General features: G+C 39.2%; 1 protein-coding gene across 5 annotated transcripts in view; it reads left to right on the top strand.

The window, feature by feature from the left end:
* The window catches only part of FARS2 (phenylalanyl-tRNA synthetase 2, mitochondrial), a 517,158-nt gene that overhangs the window by 3,708 nt on the left and 487,814 nt on the right, over window positions 1–25,636 (top strand). Inside the window, exon 2 of one of the 5 annotated variants that reach the window (XM_078000977.1) lies at window positions 2,757–2,850. The exons of the other annotated variants lie outside the window; for them this stretch is intronic. The gene's annotated coding sequence lies outside the window, so the exon portion shown is untranslated. The remainder of the gene's footprint in view (window positions 1–2,756; window positions 2,851–25,636) is intronic. 5 annotated transcript variants of the gene reach the window in all.

Raw genomic sequence — 25,636 nt, 5'->3', positions numbered from 1 at the left:
GTTATATAAGACGATATAGTTACAGTGATGAGAGCCTCCCCACCCCTAAGAAACTTGTACGTGACTAGATAAGCCAAACAATAATTTACTTTATAGAGACAGGGCCTCGCTCTGTTTACTAAGCTGGAGTGCAGTGGTGCGATTGTATCTCGTTGTAACTTCAAACTCCCGTGCTGAAGTGATTTTCCTGTCTCAGCCTCCTGAGTAGCTAGGCCTATAGGCTCACGCCACCATGCCTCACACATTTTTAAGTTTTTTTTTTTTTTCTGGTAGAGATGAGATTTCACTATGATGTCCAGGGTGGTCTCAAACTCCTCAGTGCCTCTCCTGTCTTGGCCTCCCAAAGAGCTCAGATTATAGTTGTGAGTCATGGCACTTGGCCAGTAATTTATTTTTGACAGTTGCTGTGATATGAGTAATATTAGCAAACACTAAAGGAATACGGAAGAGGAATACTGAGCCAGGACTTTCACCTAAGGGAAGGCTTTCCATCGTAGAAGGTGTTTCCAGAATGAGAAGTAAGAGCCAGTTGAGGAATGTGGTTGAAGATTGCAGTGTATATTCCAAGCATGGAGGAAGAAGGGTGTTTGATCTATTTAGAGAACTGTAAGTGTTTTAGAATGGTAGGAGGTGGGAAGGGAGGGAGCACTGAAGTGTTTAGCCCTGTACTAGCTTTATTTTAGCGATGTTGTGTCTCTTTCTGGAATAAATTATTTTTTCCCTTATGCATTGGCTGAGTCATATAAGTAGAATTTAACAGCTGAGCTGTTGAAATGGAGATTATTTATTTATTTGGGTACTGATAACCTTTTGTTTCAAATCATGAATTTGAATCCTATATTCCAGGGGCACTGAAATGTTATTTATTTACCTGTGCATTCAGGAGATAGCTGGCAGCCTAGCAATTCAAGTTATTGTACTTGTGGTAACTTGAGGGTGATATATAAATCAAACACTGATCCTGTTTTCCAGAACTTTATAGTTTAAATGCATTTGTATATGATTAAAATTAAGTATTAGGTTGGTGCCAGAGTAGCTGCGGTTTTGACCGTTACTTTTAATGGTAAAAACTACAGTAAGTTTTCCACCATCCTGTACAAAGTGCTGCGAGGAAAGGGCTGGTGAAGTGTTGTGGGGTCTCCGTGCAAGGAGAGGTCACTTCCTTCCCTGATGCTTGGGCCACACCTCAGACCAACAGCATGGCTAAGGCCCAGGCTTCAGAGAATTTTGTTTAATTTTTTAAAAAATTCCCTCCATGACTGGGAATAGCCAGGGCTGAGAAACATTGACCTGAAGGAATTAGGGGGCTTCATGGAGGAGGTAGTGTTTGTGTTGGGCTTGAGAGGATTTAAGTTTTTCCTGGGCCTTGAAAGGAATGGAAGGATTTAAATGTGTGAGTGTGGTTGTAAGATGGCTACTGTAGCCCTTTACCTTGAAAGGATGAAGGAGAAACCCTGGTTGAGATCTAAGAAAAAACAATCATAACCTGCAGAAGGCTTTGGCCAGAGCTGTAGAGTGCATGAGGGTGAGAACAGGGAGATCCCGTGGAAAGTTAATACATCGGCTTTCCTATGTTTTACGCACGAGATGAGCTGAATCCTGATAGGACTTGAGTTAATCTTTCCATGACCTGATGGAAGAGCTGTGATCTCCATTTAAGATAAGTGAAGCTGCCCAGGTGTGTTGGCTCACATCTGTAATCCCAGCACTGTGGAAGGCCAAGGCGGGAGGATCACTTGAGGTTGGGAGTTTGAGGCCAGCCTGGGAAACATAGCGAGACCCCATCTCAATAAAATAAAATAAAATAAAATAAAGAAAAAAAAAATGAAGCTGAAGCTGAAGCTGAAGCTGAGAGTTTATTTAGCCAGGGCCAGACAACTGGAAAGTAGCTAGGGTGGGCCTTGCCCTGAGATGTGATCTGTCTAGCTATGATGCAACACTGCTTCACGGATAAAGCACCGGCTTCAGGAATTTGAAGTTTTTTGATTTTTCTTGGATAACATGGGTACATTTTAGTCATATTTGAATTTTAATTTAGTTGGATTCTCACTTATTTGTAAAGCTAACCGGTTTGTATTGGAAATATTATAAATATTCTGGGAATCTCAAGTGTTGATTTTATACTAGCTTTTTAGTTATTTAAGATAAATTTACATTTTATTCTATTAACATTTCTTTGAAAAGACTTAGTGCTTTTTTAGGTTGTCTATTTATGTGTGTATGTGAGACATTTCCTCTTGGGGGATTTTCTGAGACTCGCATTTCTGTAGAAGCTCTTTTCAGATATACTTATGAAAATCTGTTCTCTGTTTTGAGAAATCTTGAAAGCTATGATATGTTGCAACTAGACACTCTAGCTTCATTGATTGGAGGCGAAGGGTTCCCATATTTGTGGGCAGTAACAATAAAATTGACAATTTATTTTGTGTAAAGTATATCAAATGTCAGTTATTTCTAGAGGTTTTCTTTTTTATTTTAAAAAAACCCACATTACTTCCTTTCATTGTAAAGGAAAGAAACCGTCTTTTCATACGACAAACCCTGACCAACATGAGAATTCTTTGACAGTGTGATTTGTTGTAATCAGTTATAGATAACTTTCATTATTTCTTTCTTGATGCTTATGAGGGACCAGTATTTTAGGAATAATGCTTTCATATTGTCTGGATATTTTAGAATGATTCGTTAATCAAACTAGCTACAGCTTATTGTAATGATAGCTATTATTTATTTAGAATTTGTTTTCTCTCTTCTAGGAGCTTTGCCATGAAAAGAAGAGTACAGGCTGGGTGCAGTGGCTCACGCCTGTAATCCCAGCACTTTGGGAGGCCGAGGCGGGTGGATCATGAGGTCAGGAGATCGAGACCATCTTGGCTAACACAGTGAAACCCCGTCTCTACTGAAAAAATACAAAAAAAATTAGCCAGGTGTCGTGGCGGGCGCCTTTAGTCCCAGCTACTCCAGAGGCTGAGGCAGGAGAATGGTGTGAACCTGGGAGGCGGAGCTTTCAGTGAGCCCAGTTTGCGCCACTGCACTCCAGCCTGGGAGACAGAGTGAGACTCCGTCTCAAAAAAAAAAAAAAAAAATCGCCATGCTGTCTTCCACAATGGTTGAACTAGTTTACACTCCCACCAACAGTATAAAAGTGTTCCTGTTTCTCCATGTCCTCTCCACCACCTGTTGTTTCTTTACTTTTTAATGATCGCCATTCTAACTGGTGTGAGATGGTATCTCATTGTGGTTTTGATTTGCATTTCTCTGATGGCCAGTGATGATGAACATTTTTTCATGTGTCTATTGGCTGCATAAATGTCTTCTTTTGAGAGTATCTGTTCATATCCTTTGCCCACTTTTTAACGGGGTTGATTTTTTCTTGTAAATTTGTTTAAGTTCTTTGTAGATTTTGGATATTAGCCCTTTGTCAGATGGGTAGATTGCAAAAATTTTCTCCCATTCTGTAGGTTGCCTGTTCACTCTGATGGTAGTTTCTTTTGCTGTGCAGAAGCTTTTTAGTTTAGTTAGATCTCATTTGTAAATTTTGGCTTATGTTGCCATTGCTTTTGGTGTTTTAGACATGAAGTCCTTGCCCATGCCTATGTCCTGAATGGTATTGCCTAGGTTTTCTTCTAGGGTTTTTATGGTTTTAGGTCTAACATTTAGAAGTCTTTAATCCATCTTGAATTAATTTTTGTATAAGGTGTAAGGAAGGGATCCAGTTTCAGCTTTCTACATATGGCTAGCCAGTTTTCCCCACACCATTTATTAAATAGGGAATCCTGTCCCCATTTCTTGTTTTTGTCAGGTTTGTCAAAGAGCAGATGGTTGTAGATGTGTGGTATTATTTCTGAGGGCTCTGTTCTGTACCATTGGTCTGTATCTCTATTTTGGTACCAGTACCATGCTGTTTTCGTTACTGTAGCTTTGTAGTATAGTTTGAAGTCAGGTAGTGTGATGCCACCAGCATTGTTCTTTTGGCTTAGGATTGTCTTGGCAATGTGGGCTCTTTTTTGGTTCCATATGAACTTTAAAGTAGTTTTTTTCCAATTCTGTGAAGAGCGTCGTTGGTAGCTTGATGGGGATGGCATTGAATCTATAAATTACCTTGGGCAGTGTGGCTGTTTTCACGATATTGATTCTTCCTATCCATGAGCATGGAATGTTCTTCCATTTGTTTGTGTCCTCTTTTATTTCGTTGAGCAGTAGTTTGTAGTTCTCCTTGAAGGGGTCCTTCACATCCCTTGTAAGTTGGATTCCTAGGTATGAGAGCTAGAAATAGCATTTGACCCAGCCATCCCGTTACTGGGTATATACCCAAAGGATTATAAATCATGCTGCTATAAAGACAGATGTGCACGTATGTTTATTGCGGCACTATTCACAATAACAAAGACTTGGAACCAGCCCAAATGTCCATCAATGATAGACTGGATTAAGAAAATGTGGCACATATACACCATGGAATACTATGCAGCCATAAAAAGGGATGAGTTCATGTCCTTTGTAGGGACATGGATGAAGCTGCAAACCATCATTCTGAGCAAACTATCATGGACAGAAAACCAAACACTGCATGTTCTCACTCATAGGTGGGAATTGAAAAATGAGAACACTTGGACACAGGATGGGGAACATCACACACCAGGGCCTGTCATGGCGGGGGAGGGGGGAGGGATAGCATTAGGAGATATACCTAATGTAAAAGACGTGTTAATGGGTGCAGCACACCAACATGGCACATGTGTACATATGTAAAAACCTGCACGTTGTGCACATGTACCCTAGAACTTAAAGTATAATAAAAAAAAATAATCAAAAAGAATAAAGGAGAGTCCTTTTCATGCTGTTTAGCAATATCTTATTTTAGTAATTTTTCTAGTGACATATTTCAAGTTCTGATTGACTTCTTTGAATGAGAGTATTAGCCACCATCTCTTGTTTGTTCAGGTCAGTAGGTTGTTTACAGAAAACATTTAGGATTTGCAGTGTTGAGTCGGTTTACAAAAAACAGCCAACATTTTGCTAATCACTGGAAAAATACTAGGTCAATGTCTTAAGATATGCAGTACTGTGATCTGTGATGTTAACTATCTCTCAGAGGATGATACATACCATCGATAGTATACTGTAGACTGTTATAAACAATAGATATACAGAGAATTAATGATTTCTTTGCTATTACAGTGAATTACATGATTTAATATTTTGTAACTTTTCAATGTAAACATTTATTTTCTGAGCACAATTGAAACACTTCAGCCTGGCAGACCTGTAATCTGTATGTGTAATTGTGAGTTTGAGTTAACTAACAATATTTGAGAGTAATAAAAGCCTGTCTTCTGTGAAATGGATTGCAGTAATATTGGCAGAGAGTAAAACAGTTAGCTTCAGTTAATGAAGATGAGTTTTTTGGGAGAATTATATTTTTTTAGTAATTCCTGGAATTCTGCAGTGCAGGGGAAAGTAAAATGAAGCAGTCATTAAATAAAAAAAGCTTAGCAGGCAGCTGTTTCTTGACGTTTTGAGATAAGCACATTGTTATTTATTTCCAGTCTTGGAGCACTTTGAGACAAGCACATGTGCCTGGGCATTCCTGACAGTGAGCCCCGTTAGGAATCCCACTGACACCCTTGGCTTCAGCGCACCGTGAGAGCTGGGCTGGTTGATAATTACTGTCAGCTTTCATTTGTAGAGCCCATGTCTTCAAATAATTTCCAAGTAAACTCTCCTGGATTAACACATGTCAGGACATAAGTGTGGTTCACTAGAACTGCCAAGCTGTCTGGATGCCCTTCTGTTAACTTGGTAGAGGAGATTCCACGTGTGTCAAGTTACAGTGTTTCCTGAAATTTTTCTGTTGTCTTGAAAGCTATTTGAAAATTAAATGTTCATTATAGTACTGGTGGTCAGGTATGTTCCTTAGGTATATGTGAATTAATGTCACCACACTATAGACAGTAATTTTTATGCCACCTTCTCTGCAAAAACCTGCAGCACTTTTTGGATGAAGTCTAATTCCTTAGCACAGCCTGTGAGACCCTGATGAGTATAGCACTTACCCACTTCTCCATCCCATGTCACTTGCTGCTTTTTCTTTTTCACTTGCTGCTTTTCATTCTTTAGTACTCACCTCTTTCCCCGCTACCCTGGGGGCCTTTGCAGATGCTGGTCCAGCTGCCTGGAGTGCCCTTCCTTCCCTTCCTAATTATTCTTCTGATCTCAGTTTAAGAAATGCTTACTCAAGAGCTACCTTCTCTAACTTGAGTAAACCTTCGTCTGTTAAGCTCCTTTAGAATTGTGAATTGCTCTTCAGCTTAGAGTGACTGCTGTTGCAAGTAACAGAAAACTGAAGTCAAATTGATTTAAACAAGCATAGTGACTTTATTGTATCCTGTGTCTTGAGAGTTCAGAAACCAGATGGGCTTTAGGGTTGATTGGTTTGAGTGATGTTGCCAAAGATTGAATTTTGTGCTTTTCTCCACTTTGTCTTCTCTACTGTCAATTTTATCGTCTGGCTAGAGTCCTCTCTTGATTATGGGAAGCCATCAACAGTTTGAGGGTGCTTGTTTCCAGAATCTTAGAGGAGTGAGAGAGCTTTTGGACCAAGAGTGCCCAGCAGTCCTCTCCGTTCATGTCACTGGCCCTCCTTGTGTCATGTACTCATCCATTTCTGAACCAATAACTGTGGCCAGGGAGAAGATAGGATTCTTTTGGTCTTGAACAACTTGCCTAGCTCCTAGAGAGAAAGGGGAATTAATTTTTGTAAAAGGTAACAAAGTTCACTAGAGCAATCTTGCCAGAGTTATATGTTTCTTTATTTGATTAATATTTTTTTGTGATATTAGGCTGTGTATAAGAACTATGTCTTTTTTTTTTTTTTTTTGAGAAGGAGTCTTACTGTGTCACCCAGGCTGGAGTGCAGTGGCACGATCTCAGCTCACTGCAACCTCCGCCTCCGGGGTTCCAACGATTCTTCTGCCTCAGCCTCCTGAGTAGCTGGGACTACAGTCGCCTGCCACCACGCTCAGCTAATGTTTGTATTTTTAGTACAGATGGGGTTTCAGTATATTGGCCAGACTGGTCTCGAACTCCTGACCTTGTGATCTGCCCACCTTGGCCTCCCAAGTCTGTTTTTGATTATTATTGTTTCTTCAACATTTTACATCTAGCTTTGCACATAGTAAATGATCAATAAATATTAATAGTGTGATGACTCAGTCAATCACATAAGCTCCAAATACAGTAAGGCCCCCCTCCCCACCCTTACCCATGGTTTTGCTTTCTTAGTTACCCAGAGTCAACTATCTTCTGAAAATATATAATGGATAATTCCGGAAATAAACAGTGCATGCTTTAAATGAGTGCATTCTGAGTTTTGTGTTGAAACCTGCACAGGGCATGGATCCTCCCTTTGTCCAGTGTCTCCATGCTGTATACACGCTACCCGCCCGTTGGTCGCTTTGTTGCCTTCTCAGTTACCACAAGATCACGATTTTAGTTATGGACAGATCACAAGAAGAAACAGGGTGAGTGCAGTGGGATGAGATACTTTCAGAGAGAGAAAGAGACCATCTTCTTTCTCTTTTTCATAACTTTTATTACAGTAGATATATTGTTATAATTGTTCTACTTTATTATTAGTTTTTCTTGTTGAATTAATGATGGTTTTTATTTTTTTCTTTCCAAAAAATAATAATAACCATGATCTTATGCAGAAATGATATCACGAACAGTTGCATTATCAAATCAAGGAGACAATGCAATCACAGAACAGGCAGAAAACTATGATTTTAATGGTTTGTATTTTTCTTGTCTCAAATTCTTTTATTTATTTATTTTTATTGATACATAATAGATGTACATGTTTCTAGGATACATGTGATAATACATTCACATAATTTGTAAAGATCAAATTAGTGTAATTGTGATATCTATCACCTTCAATATTTATCTTTATGCTAGAAACATTCAAATTGTTTTCTTCTAGCTATTTTGAAATATGCAGTAGATTATCAGAAACTGTAGTCACCCAGTGATCTATCAGACACTAAGGCTTATCTCTTCTATGAAGCTATGTTTTTACTTATTAGCCAACCTCTCTGCATCCCTCCTGCCCTGTACCCTTCCTGGCCTCTGGTAACCCCCAGTCTCTTCTCTATTTCCATAAGATTCACTTTTTTAGCTCCAACGTATAAGTAAGAACATATGATATTTGTCTTTCTGTGCTTGGCTTGTTCCACTTAATTTAATGACCTCCAGTTCCGTCCATGTTGCTGCAAATGACAGAATTTCATTCTTTTCTACAGCTGGATAATACTGTATTGTGTATTTATGCCACATTTTCTTTGTCCTTTCATCTGTTGATGTCCCCTTAACGTTGATTCCATATTTTGGCTTTTGTGAATAGTGCTGCAGTAAACACGGGTGTGCTGTTTATAATGCACATATCTTTTTGATAATACTGATTTCCTTTCTTTTGGATATATTCCCAGCAGTGGAATTGCTGGACATATGGTAGTTCTATTTCTGGTTTTTTGAGGAACCTCCACACAGTTTTCCATGTTGGCTATACCAACTTACATTTCCACCAACAGTTTACAAGGGTTCCCCTTTCTCCACACCCATGCCAGCATCTTTTATTCCCTTTTTGTAAAAACCACTTTAACTGGGGTTAGATGATATCTCATTGTGGTTTTGATTTGCATTTCTCTGATAATTAGTGATGTTGAGCATTTTTCATATATCTACTGGCCGTTTGTATGTCTTCATTTGAGAAATGTCTATTCAGATCTTTTGCCCAATGTTTAATCAGATTGTGTGTGTGTGTTTTTTTTTTATTGAGTTGTTTGTGCTCATTATATATTCCGGTTATTAATCGCTTGCCAGGTGGATGGTTTGCAAATACTTTCTCCTATACTGTGGGAGATTCTGGGTTGTGTTTTCACTTTGTTGATTGTTTCCTTTGCTTACAGAAGCATTTTTGCTTTATGTAATCTAACTGTTCTGGTTTTGCTTTGATGGCCTGTGCTTTTGAGGTCTTCACAAAAAATCTTTGCCCAGACCAGTATCCTGGGTTGTTTCCCCAATGTATTCTTGTAGTGGTTTCATAGTTTTAGGTCTTAGATTTAAATCTTTAATCTACTTTTATTTGATTTTTGTATATGGTGAGAGATAGGAACTTAGCATCATTTATTGAAGAGTGTTTTTTTTTCCCCTTGTATGTTCTTAAGACCTTTGTGGAAAATAAATTGACTGTAAATGTGTGGATTTATATCTGGTTCTCTATTTTATTATTAGTTATTGTTGTTAAATTTCTTACTGTACCTAATTTATAAATTAAACTTTATCAGAGATATTCACGTACAGGAAAAATCATAGTAAACAGTACTTAGGGTTTCGTATGCTCCATGGTTTCAGGCATCAACTGCAGGTCTTGGAACCTCCGCAGACAAAGAGGAACTACCGTAACTTATCTGTAAAAATTATTGAGTGACTTTGGCAGATAGTATTTTTTGGCTGCCCATCAACCATATCAACCGTACTTCTGCCCGGCCATTAGAACCCTGATTTTGTTTGGGTGGCCGTGTGCCTAGTTCCTGGAAATGAATTGTAATGTGGTCTTAGGCTTCATGGTGATTCCATTCCTTCTTTACCAGATACTTGTTTGTCATAGCCAGGCATAGCCACAAGACACAGATCTGGTTAATGAGACAACAGGAAGTTGTCTGGAAGGTTTCTAGGAAAGATTTTTTCTATTGAAAGATAAGTATTCACACAAGAGGGCTTACTTATGTCATCTTCTCCCCTGCTTGGAATGCAAGTAATACTAAAGCTTGAAGCTTAGCAGACATGCGTGAGGGAAAGACTAAGAGAATATGAGATTCCAGCCTAAACATTGGCTTTTCTGAGCCATGGAATGAACCCTGGAACTGGATGTCTCTAGACTTCATATTTTTTTTAAACAACTAATGTCTTTCTGTTTTCCTGTTTTCAGCCATGATTATTTGGTCTTTCTGTTTCATGCAGTTCACCAGGTCCTTTTTTTTTTTTTTTTTTTTTTGAGACAAGGTCTTGCTCTGTTACCCAAGCTGGAGTGCAGTGGCACCATCATGGCTCACTGCAGCCTCCAACTCCTGGGCTCAAGCAATCCTCCTGCCTCAGCCTCCCAAGTAGCTGGGACTACAGGTACATGCCACCTCACCCAGCTAATTAAAATAAATTTGTTTTTGGTAGAAATGGAGTTTTGCTCTGTTGCCCAGGCTAGTTTTGAACTTCTGGCTTTAAGCATTCCTCCTGCCTCAGCTTCCCAAAGTGTTGGGATTACAGGTGTGAGCCTGACCCAACATATTTCAATATAGTGCCAAAAATAGAGCTTCCCCGCTTCAGCCTTGCCAAAAGTCTTTATTTGGAATTTATTATATTCGTCAATTTAAGGTTATTTGTTTTTGCTACTTTTGAAGCACTGGGATATTTTCTTTTTTTTTTTTCTTCAACAGAATGTGTTTGTTACGTGTATATAAGGCCAAGCTTTTTTGCACTGAAGGACATTTGTATATGAGGGTCATTCTCTTGAGTAATCAATATTTTCTTATACTCTTCACTCCAGTCATGACTACTCAGCTTAAATGTTACTTCTTCAGGGAATGTTCCCAACCTCAGTTTAAATTACACCCTTCTGATTTTATTATTATTTCTTATGACATCTTATTCTTTACCTTAACTTTTTATAATTTAAAATTGTACAAAGTATATCTACATGATAGAAGGTTCTTGGTTTAATGTTGAGTTCTCCCACCAGAATGTGAATTCCATGAGGGCTGGGACCATGTCTGTTTTGTTCATCACTAGAGACATAGTGCCTACTAAGTGCGCAGTAAACCTTTGTTAAATGAGGAAATGAAGGAATAGAAGCCTGACTTTTTTAGATTTCTGCATCTTTCATCCTCCTTCCCAGTCACCACCAGGAATATTAGGTAACTTGGAATGTTTGGCCGCAGCATAGAATCTGCTGCATTTGTTTGGATCATATTGCTCCCTGCTGGTCAGGATTTAGGTTTAGATTTTAGGCGTTTAGAGTTTAATTTTGTTTACCTCAATAGAAAATATAATGGGAGTAGCATAGTCACTTAGCATAGTAACTGGGTAAACATCCTGTCAGTTCCTTCAGAAGAGTGATTCATATTTTGCATACTTTATCTCTTGCGTTACGATTTATTCTCCCAGGATTTTACATTATCTTAAGCTTTGCTGGCACTGTTTTTATAAATTGAAGTTAAGAGCCCCTAGTAGTGAACGTTTTTATTTTATGCTTTTGGATAGCGCTAGAAGCACAGAAATGACTATCATTTTAGCTCTGTTACTAGTCACAATCATTTAAAATTGCATTTGGAAACCCTATTTTCTTTCCAAAAAAGGCTCAGTGGGGGGGTTGTATGAATTATTGACACAAGTTATTGACTTAGAATGGAGATACTTTAAAATAAATTTTTTAGTTTCAGCATGCTGTAATTCTAGATTGTGGTATTAGTTTTACTGTGTTGAGGAAGATTTATTGTGCATTTCTGAAATGAGAGAAAACTTGACTAAGATTTTGTCGATTTGGTCTCATTTTGCAGCTGTGTCGTAGGTTTTTTCGCATCATTATCGGTAAATTACTTAGCATTTGGACAATCACATACTTTATTTCCTACATCAGGACACTTGCGATCAGTGAAAGTGGGTGCTGTTAAATAATTCTGCTGGCATGACAAGCATAAACATGAACTGTCTTGGGGATACTGGGACATATGGTCACTGTATTTGATAACAATAATCTGTGATGACTATGTTAATCTGCATACCCTTGTGAATTGCAGGAACTAAGAATTGGAGGCTCATCAAAGAGCTTTACTTTCCCTTTATTCTTTACAGAGTGGCTGCATCCTCAACACCTTCTGCCCAGAGGTGTGATTCTTCAATTGTGGGGATCACTCTGGGTCCCCAAACTGATGTGGCTCCCTGGGCAGTAGGAGACTGGGGCTGTGGGGTGTTCTCTGCTTCAGGGATGAATCTCTTTGTGCGTGATTAGCTGGCTGTACTAAGGTGCAGGAGGAAGGGAAATGTTCGCTTAATACAGAATTTGGGGGTACATGATTATTTAATCATGATCTTGTTTTGTATTATTTGGGCTTATGAAAGAAAGCTTCTGAATATCAACAGGAACATAAAAAAGTAGTTGGGCATTTCAGTACAGGAACTTTTAGCAAAGGATTTGCAGTCTTTTCCCCATGCTGCAGCTCTGCCATCTGTGCTTTGGAACGGGCCTCTATCCCTGCCTTTCCTTGGTTAAGATAGTGATTGTCTGTTAACTCAGTCTGTCTTCTATTAAACAGAAAAATGATAACATGTCAGTGTGAGGTGGTCTTGAGCCTCATGTAGGAGATTTTCCTGAGAGTCACAGACAATATTGAATTCTCTTCTTTCTCAAACAGTTTTTTTTTTTTTTTTTTCAAGACGGAGTCTTGCTCTGTTGCCCAGGCTGGAGTGCAGTGGCACGATCTCAGCTCACTGCAAGCTCCGCCTCCTGGGTTCACGCCATTCTCCTGCTTCAGCCTCCCGAGTAGCTGGGACTACAGGCGCCGCCACAACGACAGGCTAATTTTTTGTATTTTTAGTAGACACGGGGTTTCACGGTGTTAGCCAGGATGGTCTTGATCTCCTGAGCTCGTGATCCGCCCGTCTCAGCCTCCCAAAGTGCTGGGATTACAGGCGTGAGCCACCGCGCCCAGCCTCTCAAACAGTTTTTGATTGATTGCCCAGCATTGCAAAAGACATTTGACATACATTCTTACTTGGTTGATTCTTATACTAATTTAACAAAGTAGACATTGTTACTCATATTTTATCAATAACAAAAACAGAAACACCCCTCTTGCTCTTCCACCACCACCAAAGCTTAGAGAATTTAAATAAGTGGCCCCAGTTCACATGACAGATTTGATACTTGAACTGAGGACTGTTTGATTCCAAAATGTGTGCATTTGCCAGACTATGGCATGCCATATTTGATTTGGTGGTACAAATTAAAAGCAGCCTTGAACAACTAAAAAATTATTTATGTTTAATTCTTTACTGTCTGTAATTAGCATCCGTCTACACTGGGTAAGCATTTTTACCACTAAATGTTTGTTTTCAAGCCCTAGTTGTCCAATAATTGGGTTATTCTCTTTGGCTCTATGCTTGAAGAAGTACGATGGGTGTGTAGATTTTTAAGTATGATTATAGAAAGTGATCATTAGTAAGCATACACTAAACAGTCAATGAATATTTGCTACCTGGTCATTCGAGGAAACATGAGCTTTGATTTTGTATTTAGTTTGAATCCCTTGCAAGCATTTTTTCAACTTCAATATCAGCTTTTTTTTTTTCCTTACTATATTGCAGGTTTTGCAATTCTAGGCTGGGGAATATGAATTTTAGAAGATTTGTGGTTCTGTCAGCTTAATTAGTGACAACTTTGGTCTCTAACCTGTGTGCTAGGCAACTGTGGGAGTCACAGAAACAAAAGCTTACGAATCCCTGAGTGTTCCCAACATCATCTGTTGATTTAACAAGAGTTTTAAAATTTTAAACATATGTGTGTCCTCCCCACTTTCAAACATATGCAGGCAGTGTAGTGATTGTAAAAATACACAGTGATTAAAAGCTACTGTGATTCATTAATGCTTTCAAGTAATTTTGAATTACACAATGGATGTTGAAAGTATGTATCTGATTTGTTGGGGGTTGGATACTTTTTCAAAGTTAAAACTTACCCTCAGGCTAGAATAGCCTGGGAATCCCTGGTGTGGTCATAATCAGGTCAGGATGTTTCTCCCATTTTGACCATATGGCTTCTGTCTCTTCTGTGGCTACATGGCATATTCTCATCTACCCTCATGTGGCAGAAGCATGTCCTCTCGTCATTCTGTTGGCAGCTCCTGGGTCATGTCATTCTTGGCTCCCACCCCTTTTTGACTGAGCAATCAATAAAACTCTCTATTTTGCTTCTAATCCAGCTCTGATTTTGTTTATGTGCTGAACAATATATTATTAGCAGATAGATGCTGAGATAAATTCTGAGATTGCACCTTGCGTAGGATTCAATAACTATTTGCATAGAATTCGACAAGTATTTGCTAATTGAATGATTAATTATTCACTGGAATACCCTTATCTTGCTGTAGATTCATTGTTTACTAATGTCTCTTGATTTTCTTACTTCTTTCCCCTGAAAATTGGATTTCTTTCATGATGCAGGATTCTTGTATTTGAAGCTAGGTAATATGAATTTTAAAATGTGCGTGGTTCTATTCTGGTAGCTCAGTTGCCTTTGTTCCTTGTCCCTCTGATGTTCCTGGTTCATGCTTTCCTCAGCTCCCATCTGCATTAGTGGGACTACTCTCTGAGTGCTTATTATGTGTTGGGTGTTGGGTAGCTGCTTCAGGTGTTACCTTATTTAATACTCACAGCAATCCTGTAGAAGGACGAAAACATGCACAGTGAGTGGCTTGGCTGGGATTTGGAGTCAAACATGGTTTATTGACTGAACTTCCTCCATAACCTCAATTTTAAGCATTTCTCTTACTCTGATGTTCTTAGATTTCATTTTACTCCTTTTGCTCCCACTACTCTGCAGTTCTTTGAAACTGCTAGATTTACAATCCATTGGCCTTCCCACCTTTTCACTGTGGCATATCCCTCTCATATCTTTACTTCCCTCCTTACTTAGCCTAGATTTTGTGTTCACTGCTTTGTAATATCCTAATTGGTCTGCTGTATAGTTTCCAGTTCTAATTATTTCCCTATTCTGCTTTGTTGATGAGCTTTTACTTGTAGACTAATTTATAGTGTAAAGAAGAAACCTTGTAGGTATATGTGCACCTTGCTAGCTATCTACATTTCTGCTTATTATTTGGTGATATTGCATATGTAACCAGTATGTGGACCTGGCACAAGCCATGAAATGTAAATCAAACACATTTTTTTTTTTTTTTCTCCAGCACGCCTTTAAAACTGTGTTCAGGGACACTTATTTTATTTTATTTTATGAAATGAAATGAAGTGTTGTGTGGTTCTAGAATCCTAATAAAGCCAGTTGAGATCTTTCAACTAAAAAAGAAATGTGGTCGTTCAGGGTATTCTTCTCCTGCCTCTGGATGAAAGCTTCTTTCTTTATCCACTCCCCCTGCAAAGGATTTGGTGATGGGAAAGGGTTGGGGTGTACGTCTGGCTTTTTTTCTCTTTCTCTGCTTTCTCCCTTTCCCCTGAGCTGGCTGTTTACCACTTAGGCCACTGCCAGGGTGGAAGAATTGGGAGAGGAGAGTAAAGGACCACAACAGTCATGTTAGCTGGGTGGCTTAGGTACTCAAGGCTTTTTCTTGGATTCTTCAGAAGACCCCTAGTAGATCCTTCCAACTCCATCTTCCTTGAATTAGGCTATTCTTCCTTGGCTTGCTATATCGCCCTTTGCCCTTGGCTCTTCAGAAGTTCCTTCCACAGAAGAAATGTTATTGTTAATGTTCTCCAACCTGCCCAGGTGCTTTCTTGGGCAAGACTTACAGTGGCTTAGCACTGGCTGTCTCCTCTACTGCCTTGTCTGGCCCATGAGACAACTCACTGCTGGCTGGTGCAGTGACCTCAGCGGTGCAGTCCTCTGTGCTCACTCTTGGCCCTTCCTCAGGTTTCTAGTGCCCGTTGGGTGCATGTTCATAGTCTGCCCCATTGCATGGAGCACACATCAGCCTCTTTCCCCAGGGGGTTGGTTGAAACTTCTTGAGCTTAGGAGGCAAACACTTTTCTCCCCTTCCCTTGGTTTGAGGCCAGGGGCTCCACCAAGCTTCCTCTGAAGGAATCCTTTTAAAATCCATCTCCTTTCAACACTCTGACTGCTTTTTGTATCTTCTTTGGACTGACTATAGTCCTAGAGTAGCAGAAGTAATTTTCACCCATTCCCTTTGTAAATTAAACATTTTGTTATGTGACATTTATTTATTTTTACCTCATTGAAAACTTCATTTAACATCCTGACATACAGGTTTTGTGAAAAATGATACCTACTCATTATTTAAAAATCCAAACACGTTGGAAAAGATGTGGGAGATAATTAAGCCACCCCAAGACTTGTGGTCTAGAAATAATGGTGGTTAATATTTGGTAAACATCATTCTAATCACCTGTGTTAGTTCGTTCTCATACTGCTATAAGGACATACCTGAGACTGAGTAATTTATGAAGGAAAGAGATTCAATTGACTCATAGTTCCTGGGGAGGCTTCAGCAAACTTACAATCATGGCAGAAAGGGAAGCAAACACATCCTTCTTCACAAGGCAGCAGGATAGAGAAGAATGAGAGCCAAGCAAAGGGGGAAGCCTCTTTAAAACCATCAGCTCTCGTGAGAACTTACTCTTACGACAATAGCATGAGGGAAACCGTCCTCATGATTCAGTTACCTCCCACCAGGTCCCTCTCATGACACTTGGGGATTATGGGAACTACAATTCAAGATGAGATTTGGGTGGGGACACAGCCAAACCATGTCCTCACCCCTCTGAGTTTTTTTTCTTTTTTGAAACAAGGTCTTGCTCTGTTGCCGAGGCTGTAGTTCAATGGCATGATCTTGACTCACTGCAGACCTTTGCCTTCCGGGCTCAAGGGATTCATCCACCTCAGTCTCCTGAGTAGTTGGGGCTGTAGGTGTGAGTCACCATAGCCAACTAATTTTTGTATTATTTATTTATTTATTTATTTAATTTTATTTTTTACGGCTAGAGTTTTACTGTGTTGCCCAGGCTGGCCTCAAATTCCTGGGCTCATGTGATCCACTTGCCTTGGCCTCCCAAAGTGCTGGGATTACAGGCATGAGCCACCATGCCCGGCCTCCTCTCTGAATTTTTATGTCTATGAATGGAAGCATGGATGGCTAGACAGTCTTTTACAAAGATAGGATCATACCACACGTGGTGTTTTTAATTTTGATAAACATATTTAATTTTACTTGAATGTAACAGGAGAGAGAGACATTATGAAACTGAAGGTATTGCTGAACTTCAATCATGAAACACTGATGTTTGGGTCATGATTTTTTTTGACAGAAAGTTTTGATTTTAGCTGGTCTTTGTGGTTGCTTTGAAAGATGAATAAAAGGAGTGCATTTGCACTTCCTCCCACCTTCCCTCCCTGCTCCACCCTTTGATTTGTTTTATTTTTATGTTGTTTGATTTTTAACTTGAACTTTCTGCTGTTACCCAGTAACTCCAGTGGTTGTTTAGCTATACTCTTTTAAGTGGCATCGGTGCCCGCCAACCAGTTCTTTTCAAAGAGTTTTCCATTTCTTGGATGTGTATTTTGACCAACTTTTTTTCTTTTTTTCAAGGAAAGGTTTATCAGTATTATGTCTTTGAGTTATTGGATGTTTGAGAATATGTGTTACCTTTGTACTCCAGGAAACACCAGCCAGCCTTAAAACTGATGCTAGCCTGACTTTTCTGGTTTCTGGGTGACTAGCTTTTTCTGCCTAATCATACGGAATCTGGTTCCAGTTTCCATATTTTGAATGACTCTGCTGTCTTTCAGAGCCCACGTGATGAATTATTTTTCTCTGAAGTTCAGTACCTTTACCAGGCTATTAGTGTTCATCATGACATATTAATTTTTCTCAGAGCATGGTCTGCTCTTTTAATTTAGGAGAGTTCTCTTTTCTATAATGTCTTTGAATATTTTTCTTTTCTTTTCTTTTTTTTTTTTTTGTTCTTCCTTAGGAGCATGTAATGTGAAGCTAGATCTGTTGTCTTACATACCCAGCATCTTCCTTCTGGTTATGCTTGTGTTTGTATTCTTCGTCATCTTTTTTGGTGAGGCTTCTCAGGCTCGTCTCCCTTCTTTTGACTGGATTTTTATTTATGCTTACTTAACATCTTGTTACTTCTAATATCATAATCATTTTGAATTAGTTTCATTTTTCTCCTCTATTTTTTGAGCTGTACCAATATATTTTTTGTCTTCTGTTGTCTTAAGATGTCTCTCTTTTTTTTTTAAAATCTCTGGTATATCTTGTTTGACTTGCCCCTCCCAAGACTACTCTATCTATCTGTCTATCTATCCATCCGTCCATCCGTCCATCTATCCATCCATCCATCTATTTATTGAGACAGGGTCTCACTCTGTTGCCCAGGCTGGAGAACGGTGACATGCTCGTGACTCACTGCAGCCTCAATATCCTGGGCTGAAGATTTCCTCCCACCTCAGCCTCCTGAGTAGCTAGAACTATAGGCATGCACCAACGCGCCTGGCTAATTTTTGTATTTTTTGCTGAGACAGGGTTTCGCCATGTTGCCCAGGCTGGTCTGTAATTTCAGGGCTCAAGTCATCCTTCCACCTTGGCCTCCCAAAGTGCTGGGATCACAGGCTTGAGCCACTATGCCTGGCCTGTTTATTTTTTACCTTTATCTTTAGATTTTGGATAGCAATTTGTCTAAACACTTAGCCTCCTAGGATAATTTCTGTTCTGAGGAATGTGCTCTTCCTCTTTTCCACTTATATTTTAAGTTTTGTTTTCATCTATCAGTGTCTATGGATAGTTTTTGATTTGGTTCTTTTCTGGTAATTCCTCATCTCTGGATCGGCAGTTTCTTTTTGTCAAAAAATAGTCATCGTGCAGCTTCCATTTTGGTTTGGTTATTTATCACAGTCTGAGGGCTCCTGAGTTTTTGAGGTTCACGTCAGTGTGGCTTATGTTAAAAGCTTTGTATATTGTGATGTAATGACTGCTGCTTTTTTGTTTCCTTCCTCAATCCTACCCCACTATGGCAGTCACTCACTGACAGGTTGCAGACATTAAAGGTGGTGTATCTTTGCCGTTCCTTTTCCTTCAGCCCCACATCCCCTGTGAGTTTCAGGGTGATATTTGTAACACACAAGTCATTATTATTGCTCTTCTGATGATACTGACCTTACTTTTTCTTTAGGGCAAAAACAAGTATTATTAGCTCCTCAATATGTAGCCCCAGACTCCCTTTGTTTTCCTATTCTTTACCACCCCATGTGTTCTCTACACTTCATTCATCCTGAACGACTTGCTCTTTGATGGTCTTTACACTCTCTTGCCTCTAGTCCTTTGCACATGTGGTCTTTGCTGAGTAGAACTTTGCCATTAAGATCATTGGTGTGCTGGTAGATGTTCAGTAATGGTTTGTATAGAGGGAGGCTGATTTGCAGTGTTTGGCCACGGGGGGTGAATTTATACTCCATTTCAGGATGCCAGCATGAAGACACCAAAGAATTGGGAAGAGGTGTGCACAGTGTCTAATGGTGTGAGTGGTCAACCACTGAAGATTCCCTTGTTGTGAAATCTTTGTTCTTCGTTGCTTCTTCTCTTTCCCCACGTTGGGTAGTCACTTCCTGTGTTTTAGTTGCAAACCTATATATCTCTCACTCCTGGTTCTCTGGTAGTCTGAGAGCTGCTTGAAAGGTGTGACCAGTTGTTAGTTACGGTGCCAAATACTCAATTCACTCTTAAAAAATGGCTAAACCTGTGTAACAGTGATATTAGTTGTGATATTTCAGAAGAGTGCATGCGGATGGATTTTTGTAGACTACTGGAAAAAGTAAGTCATTTTGATGTTTATATAATCATATACCTCTACTTCTCATCCGTCTCATTCTAACCATAATAATAATTATATAACATCATCTGTAGGTTGCTAGATTTCACAGGTTTATAATTAAAGTAGAAAACCGGTTGAGTTTCTTTTCTGTCAACCAATGGCAATTGTTCGTCAATTGATCACATATCTCAGCTTTTGTGTCACTTAGTTGCAGTATTTGATACAGATTTCCTATATGAATCTCATAATTTAATGTGATTTGTTTGCTGCTTAGTAATTAATCTGTACCTCCATAGAGTGCGCCTTTGAGACCTGGTCAGATGATGACAACTTCAAGATTTGGAAGGATATTACAGTCCATTGTACATGAAAGAGCAAGAAATAAACTTATGACATTATCATTCTTACTCTTTTTAATGAATTTTTTTTTTTTTTTTTGCAATAGTGTTGAAGTTCAGACATTGGAAATGTTACATAGGACTTGAAGTCAGTGTTCAGTGGAATTAACTCATCTCTATCTCAATTTGTGTCTTACCCTCTTCTTACCTTTCTAATTACTCGCTTCCAAAAGGTAAACCACTCTACCAAAGATACCTTTCTGGTGACTTTTAATAGGATTGTCTGTGAATTTTTGCTCACTATGTTTGACAGTTGTTTGATTCATGAAGAAGAAATATTTCAGAGGCATTATTAATCAGAAACTTCTTGACCAGGGATCAAAATGTAGCTGGGACGAGGGAAATAAAGCCAGATTGGCCAAACATCACCTTGTGCTGAGTACTTTCTCTACATTTCACTTTTACTTTTGATGAGAACTCTGAGAAAGATGGCAGAATCCCTGTCTAGTAGATGAATACGTTGAAGCTGCAAGGGTGTATGATGTACTGAAGTGTTGAAGCTGGAGTTTGAACCCAAGACCGTGGGACTCTAAAGCCACAGGGATGTGTTTGTTCTGGAATTTGTGTTCCTTCTGTGCCTCTCAATTAAGTATTCCATTCTTCTGTAGATGTGGGGCTGAGGCTCTTGAACATTTTTCCTTTGCTCTGACATTCAAGTTAATCACTTCCCTCTTTTTCAGAGTTTGGCATTACTGGCAATTTTGTTTAACAAGCAAGCTATGCTCTCTCCACATGTTAGCCCTGAGAGATTTTTGGAGAAAAATTTGGAGATTGTGAAAGTTGTGAAAGTTTGAGAAATGATTTATTGAATGCTTCTTATGTGTGAAGGGCTGAACTACGGGTTGCTTCTCTTTATTGCCGTAGCTCATGTGGATTGCTCAGATGTTGACACAGCTCTTACTTTTGAATACCTGTTGCACTACTTTTACATCTTGTTCATTTTAATCTTGGCAAAACCCGGATGAGATATAATTGAGTCCCATTTTACGTTTGGGAAAACCACGCCTGAAAGAACTCTCACAAATTTACCAAGATTACACAGCTAGTTATTGGTGAAGCTGGGATTTGAACTCTTGTCTGGATGACTGTGAGTTCAAGCTCTTTTCTCACTTGCCTTCTGTTTATATTTCTGTCTAGATTAGAGACCAAGGTTTGAATCATCTCACCAAGCCCAGAGGTCAGACCCATGTTCATCTAGTTCTATGCCCCTTGAGTTACTTCCTGCCACATGAGTTGGCAGATAGATAACTTTTTAGTTTCATTGGTACTGGGTAGCTATCCTGGCCTCTCTTTAGACTGCCGAGAACCTTTGAAAAAATACTGATACCAGGGTTCTCCCTGTACCAAAGATACAGAAACTCTAGGGATGGGGCACAGCAGTAAGGTCTTTAAAAAGCCCCAGAGGCTTCTAACGTGCCACCAGGTTGGAGGACCACGCTCATCAGGCCTGAGTCAGACAGCTGAGTGGAATGGCAGAGGGTACCCATCTGTGCCTGTTGCCCCCATGAAGTGTGTCTTTGCCATTTCTTTTCAGCACAGCTGTGATGTGTCCCTGAATTCAGCAGGACGATATAAATGCCACCAGGAAAAATAATTGCCACCTTTGTCTCCACATCACAGATGTCCAGAAACAACTCATGACTGTGGGTGAGCTGTGTGCAGAGCTTCTCTTGGTAAGCTCCTTTGACATGAGAGAGAAGTTACTCTTAGGGTAAAAAAAGTCCTGTACTTGAACTTTTCCTTCCTTAAGCAGCTTTAGAGTTGATTCTGTCCGTAATTTTGAAATACGTGACAGTTAACATCACACCAAGACTTCTTGCTACCTCATTTAACCAGTCTTCTTATAACATATGTGTGTCATTCTTTCAAACTCTTAACAGCAAAACTGTAAAGCAAAATCTGATGTTGCATAAAGGCCTGAATTTATATCTTAGCCTGCTGTTGAACTGGTCTTAGCAAAACTTTCTGTAGAAGATGTGAAGATAATTTTAGGATCTTTCTGAAAATGGCTAGTATTTCTTGCTTTTTACTTCTTTGCAAAATATTTTTATTTCTGTTAAATATTTTGATACATCCTAGTAATTCAAAATGAAATTATCATATGAAGTGATTTTTCTGATAAAAGTGATATTGGGAAATGTAGATAAATTTAAAAGTGATTATCTAAATGTGCTTATAGCCTTCTAAGTTATGTTTATATACTAGTTGAAGTTCAAGTTACAGAAAGTCTTTTGAACATAAAGCAAAAAAAAAAGGAAGAAATTGATGGGTAGTGTGCTAGGTATTTCATGAAATCCAAGACCGACATGAACACCGCTTGACAGTTTGAGAACCAGCATGAGGAATCCTGGACCATAGCGATGGCAGGAATTTGTGAACTGCTGGTTCAGGCTGTGGTTCTCGGTCCTGGCTGCACCTTGGAATCCCTGGGAGCTTGTAAAACTGCTGTCAGGGCATGCAGTTTCCTCCATCCTCCAATAAATCAAATACAAATTTCTGGAGGTGGCACCTTGACAGAGATATTTTTAAATAGCTTCCCAGGAAATTCTAATGTTCAGTCAGGACTGAGAAACGCTGGCCTTAGTGTTACCCCCAGAATATGTGACTTATAAAGTGATAGTAATTGCCCATACCTCATTTCGGAGTCTTGCAAGTCCTGCCTTGTTAAATCTTTGAAAGCAAATTTCTTACTCTTCTTTGTTTCCATAATAGGTGACAGCTCTGAACTTCTCAAGTCTACAGGAAATATTTTCAAATCAGTTTCATTTGTTTTAAAATATGACAGAATTCAAGCTGCTTCCTAGCTGAAACGGATTTTATCTCCCTAGATAAGCACAGACTCATGTGCATAATTATTGAAACAACGACACAAACACCAAACCAGCCTGTTGGTAGGAAATGGTGAGCAGAGTGCATGGCCTGGTGTGATGGGAGTGGTCGGTCGTCCAGGTAGCTGGGCATCCAGGAGGAGGGCGTGTCGGGCTGGCCAGACACTCCCAGGGACTTGGCTGACCCTTCCCATCTCTATAAATCAGGCAGCACAGGAGGAATAAACACATGTTATTGTTATACCTTGAAGTGAAATCCAACTATTCCAGTGCAGGCTCAGGATCTCCTGAGCCAGCCTCAGTACATTGTGGTGTAAGGAGAAATAATTTTTCTTCCCTGTGGTGTTTAAGCCTGATTCAAATAGAAGCTGCTCTGTAATCAACTTCACCTTTCTGTCATTCATTGATCAAATGGTGACTGAAGCAGCAGCTGGATGAAGGCACAGATAGTGACACAGATAGCGAGTGCAGTGTCATGTCACTCAAAGCTTTTTCATTTGTCAGCAGGATTGTTCACAGTATTTTATTTTTTTATTTTTTCAGATCAATTGTTGCTTGTCACATGTAGATGTCTGACTTTTTGAAAGACTTAAAAGAAACCAAAACATTAAATAAAGTAGCAGCTTAGAATGGCAAAATAAAGTAAAGTAGCAGCTTAGAATGGCAAAATGGTTGGTTTTTTAAACAAATTAAATTGACCCAAGAGGTTTTAGAATGACTATTTTTCAGTTACATTTTTGAGGAAAAGAAAATGGATAGCAATTACAAATGGGTGGTGGCAGATACTTTTTTTTTAATAGTTCCAATAATACACATTTTTTTATTTACCAGAAAAGTACAAGTTCAGCTGCAAAGAAAATGCAGTAAAGATTGGTAAAGTTAAGGAATGCCACCTTCTGAATACTTTATACATTTGTTTGTAAAGAGATGATATATAATCTCTGTAGGGCATAAAGGGTGCTGGCAATTTCAAAACTAAAATCTACTTCTATGTTATAGCATATTATCAGCAATGCCATTTTTACAGTGAATATATTTAAGATTTGAAAGATATTTTGAGGACTTTCGGTTTGTTATTTAATCTTTATATATCATAATTTATAATATGCAAGAACATTGGCTTTTTTTCCTTGCTCAGCATTATTCAAAATTTTTTTGCAATAAAATCCTAATACCATGTTGTCCATTTTCACTGCCCCCTGACCCCGCATTTTAAGGAATATCACTGTACCCAGTCCATTTTGGATATCCTGACTTCATAAATGAGGGAAGTGTTAGCGGAATGGATACTTAGGAGTTTGATGTCTTATATTCTGCTCCGTTTGGACTAAAACCTTAATCTTTTCAATATTTTCTCCTTAAAGTATACTTCATCTGTAATTAATCTAAATTATAGTCTCAAAGCAGTTGACTGTTGATCAGTTTTCAGTTATTACAGTGTGATCCTGAAATGGGGAAGGACTGAACAGAGCCCTGAAAGATGAGAGTTTGGCTCTGGCTGTACCCTAGCTTGTATGGTCTGTGAGTAAATGACCTTTTCCTCCTTGGCTTTCTTCAATCTAAAGCAGAACTGAAATAACCTATTCTCTTTTTATCCCTAGGGACATTGTAAAGATTAAGAACATATTCTCATTAGTGTGCTTTGGTTTTCTGAAATAAGGAGGGTGTGTAGGCAGAGCTTGGTATTGTTGCCATGAGTGCTGGGGTCTGATAGGAACACTGGTTTTTGGTTGGTTGTTTTTTAACTTGCATGGTGTTTTAATAGCAAAAGATTATGGTTTCTTCAAAATGTGGTACAATGAAGGGATTTTTTACACAAAGTTTTTTTTTTTTTTTTTTTTTTTTTTTTTTTTTTACTAAAAATAACAATGTTAAATGGCATACTTTATTTGAAAGAAGCCTTATTTTTATTACTGAAATACTTGATGTATGTTATAGCCTGTGTGGATTTAAAATACATTCCTTAACATTCTCCTCCATAACTATTCAACCTCACTGGGTTTCCCTGTTTGGTTAGCAATGGTCTTTTCTTTATTAGACTAAAAAAAACCCATCAAAACCTGTCATGAGTAGCATGATTTCCATATTTGACTCTGAATTAATTTGGTTTGAGACGCAGGCTTCCCCTTCCCCACCCAGTATGATACACTTTAGCTCTTCCCAGAAAAAGAGGTTCTGTTTTCTCTCTCTGAAAGAAATGCAGGAGGAAAGGAAATGCCTGGGTGGTTTGGCTCCCACTAAGTAGAGAGGAGGGTAGAGTCTTCCAGTCATCCTCAGGAGGCCTTGAGTGCACAAGAAGACAGGTGGCTTCAGCGCTTGCTTGTGGCCCTCCTGTCCACACGGTTCGGAGGTCTTGGCGATGTGTCCTGTGTGTCCTGCAGATGCTTTGCATAGGTCTTTGAAAGGAACTTGAACTAAGGATGGTGTGCTGTGATGAACACAGCCAGGGCTGTGAGATTAGAAAATCTTGAGGCCGGGCGTGGTGGCTCATGCCTGTAATCCCAGCACTTTGGGAGGCTGAGGTGGGTGCATCACGAGGTCAGGAGATGGAGACCATCCTGGCTAAGATGGTGAAACCCCATCTCTACTAAAAATACAAAAAATTAGCCAGGCGCGGTGGCACGTGCCTGTAGTCCCAGCTACTGGGGAGGCTGAGGCAGGAGAATCACTTGAACCTGGGAGGCGGAGGTTGCAGTGAGCTGAGATTGTACCACTGCACTCCAGCCTGAGCGACAGAGCAAGACTCCATCTCAAAAAAAAAAAAAAAAAAGAAAACAATATTGAGTTGAA

The sequence above is a fragment of the Macaca mulatta genome, chromosome 4, assembly GCF_049350105.2.
Source record: "Macaca mulatta isolate MMU2019108-1 chromosome 4, T2T-MMU8v2.0, whole genome shotgun sequence".
NCBI lineage: Eukaryota > Metazoa > Chordata > Mammalia > Primates > Cercopithecidae > Macaca > Macaca mulatta.
This window is presented reverse-complemented; position numbering and strand designations above follow the sequence as displayed.